Source organism: Macadamia integrifolia, chromosome 8 (genome assembly GCF_013358625.1).
Source record: "Macadamia integrifolia cultivar HAES 741 chromosome 8, SCU_Mint_v3, whole genome shotgun sequence".
Classification (NCBI taxonomy): domain Eukaryota; kingdom Viridiplantae; phylum Streptophyta; class Magnoliopsida; order Proteales; family Proteaceae; genus Macadamia; species Macadamia integrifolia.
In genome coordinates, this window is record NC_056564.1 from 23354108 (window position 1) to 23357035 (window position 2928).

Genomic DNA, 2928 nt, shown 5'->3' on the forward strand with positions numbered 1-2928 from the left:
TTTGGTACTGTTTTGATCATTCGAATTCAGTCCTACATTAGGTCCCTATCGATACCGATGCATAGCGAATGTATTGGCATGATACTTATTGATACTTGATTCCTTTGTTAAATAGGTAGTTCTTAAATTTGAATCACCCAAATGGTAAGTGACCTCCCAGATGGGACAACACTTGGATGAACAGGTAGCCAGAACAAGAATTCGATTTCAAGTTACCATTGAATGGTAAAAAGTTATATGATCATGCATGATTTCTGACTTTTGAATTTTGGTCCAAAGATCTAGTCCCACAATTATTGTTTAATCGATGGAACACGTTCTAGGTGAATGGGTTATGTCTAACAATGTCTACCGACTGATTTTTATTATGTAGGACTAGGAATGGTCTAAACCCTAATTGTACTAGTAAATTTTCATCATCACTTTCAAGCAATAAACTCAAAACACTAACTGAAAGTAGTTCTTAGTTAAGCTAAAAAGAAAAGCAAGTACATCGATGAAAAATTAGCCAGTCTTCTTGCAAAACTTAACTAAAGTTTGTTGGAAGCTCCAAAACTGGAAAAATTTAAGAGGCAGCTTGATAGATGAAGAAACTGGTAAAATTTGAACTAAACCCCCCCCCCCCCCCGGGGGGTGTGGTGGTTCAAACAACCATGTCAACTTGACTGGTCATAGCAGGTCCTTTCTGAAAACTAGCAAACTTCAAATTTTGTGAAAAATCATCTGTATCCGACAACTCTAGCTAGAGTTTAGATTGGGCCTGCTATAACCAGTCAACTTGACGGGATTGTTTGGCTTCTTTCCTGGGGTCCAATTGAGCTGAAATTTTAGAAAGGTTTTCATCAACTTTTTTTGTTAAAAATCTATTAAGCTTTATTCTTCCTGACCAAATTTGCAAGGCCAAGTAGACTGGCTCTTTTTTTACATGAATTTGGGTTTTGACTTGGCATTTGAGTTTTTCATTCAAAGTTAAGGGTCCATTTGGGTTCATTACTTGCCGGTTTTATTTGTAATAACCTTCCTACATCAATTTGTGTCGGAGTTGAAAGATCTAATTCTAGTCCTTTTGATGGATACAATCCAAGTTGTTCAGGGTTTGAACAAAACTTGAAGAAGTCTCTTTATGAAATGTTCAGTAATTTTTATGTGTACCAAAACAGAAATTCAAAGTAGGTTTCTACATGTTGATCAATCTCTGGAAAATATGGAAAAGCTATTATTGAATTTTATGCAAAAAAAGACCATCAAGAAGATGTAGAAGTAGAACAACCACTACTGCTGAATTGATGGAGTCTGCAATAATGCTTCTAAGAGAACATTTGGCAGTGTGCAGCAGCTTCCATGAGAACTGAATTTCGTAGTCAAAACCGTGATCTAATTAAAATCCCCTTATAATAACACTTGTTTGTGGCTATGCTAAATATTGTAACATATTGGTACTTTCTTAGAATTGGAGGTGTGAGACTGTGATTAATTACTGGTGATTATTGCCCTTGTGCTGCAGATCCAGATGATCCACTGAAGACAACTGATCAGACCCGGACTCTTGGCCTAATAGTATGTCCTTCCCCAATATGTTTAATTTATTCTAATCCCTTTTGAATTTTTTTTCTTTTTCATGCTATCACCAGCCACCTTATGGGAATATCTTAATGAACGGAAGCTTCTTACAGTACTTGCATATCTGTGCGTTAGGGTGTTTCTTATACATGGGGTTGGAGGGTGAAGGGGAATAAGATTGGGGAATCTGAAGCAATTTACAAAAAGTCTTAAAGGTATTTATGTATTTTTGCTTTCTAAAAATCTCCATTGCCAAGGTGCCCAACAGGGGGAAAAAAGGTTTTCCAAGAAATCTTATTTCCAGCCCTTGTTCTCTATTCGAACCCATTGGAGCATCAGATTGCTGGCATATCCAATTATAGTACTATCAATTTTTTTTTTTATCAATAGATATGTGAATAAGGAATATCTTGTCCCTGAGGCTGCCCTTTCCAGCTGCGGGCCCTTAGCTTTTTTGGAAGTGACTTCATCAGTCATGTGGCGAGTTACAAATGCCCCAGGCCATGTGTGGATGCTGGCACGTGAAACTTATATAAAACTTCAGTTACTAAAATTAAGTTCATTTTTACTTTGAAATTGATGCTATGGTTCATTATATTCTGAATCATTCAAGGCCCAAGCTTTGTTGAATTTCTCTGATGAGAGAGGCATAGGCTCATGGATTTAATGTTTTATTTTGATTGTTTTTGCAGGTTTGTAGGGGGACTGCAGTGATGCTTGTATCCCCAACTGATGGTACTGAAGAGATTGCAAATCCCTTTATCCAGCCAGATGGTGCATAGGGCTCATCTTACAATCATGCACTTAATTTGCACCTAACTAAGCTATAGGTATGCTTTATGTAGTCTTTTTTCCTGTTGGTTTTGGATGTTACTTCGTTCACGAGGGAGCTCTGGAAGACTTTGGATTTGGTCTTTTGTGGATACAACTCTACCACCTCTGAAATGTAACTGTAGTAGTATTCTAATGTCACTAAAAGTACTGGTGTTGTCACTTCTCTGATATTGCATAGGATGGTATGGTTATTTCTCTTAAATGGAATACAAATTCAGTATTTTCGAAGAATGTTTTTTCTGGAACAACACTGTTGACTGATTGAAGAGGCTACGTGGGTAGAGTTTAACATGAGTACCTCTAGGACTAAGGGAGTTGGCTCAATGATGCAGTTTTTTTTAATATAGTAATTAGGTGTCATCTTGTCCCTGTGGTGTCTATGGACGGCTCTTCCTCTGCTGCCTGCATGGACTGTTATGGCATATGGTGCCAACTGAATTTCTACGGACAGATTTCATGGGAGGAAAACCCACATGGCACTTCCTCTATCTTTTCAATGTCTTCTTAGGAAAATTAGGTTAGGATTAGAAGGGT

The 2928-nt window shown here is 37.5% G+C and overlaps 1 long non-coding RNA gene across 1 annotated transcript; it reads left to right on the plus strand.

The window, feature by feature from the left end:
• Nucleotides 1–26: 26 nt before the first annotated feature.
• LOC122085431 lies at nt 27–2625 on the plus strand. Its single transcript, XR_006142126.1, has 2 exons — nt 27–1557; nt 2253–2625. It is a non-coding gene; the product is annotated as an uncharacterized LOC122085431 (long non-coding RNA).
• Nucleotides 2626–2928: the final 303 nt, after the last annotated feature.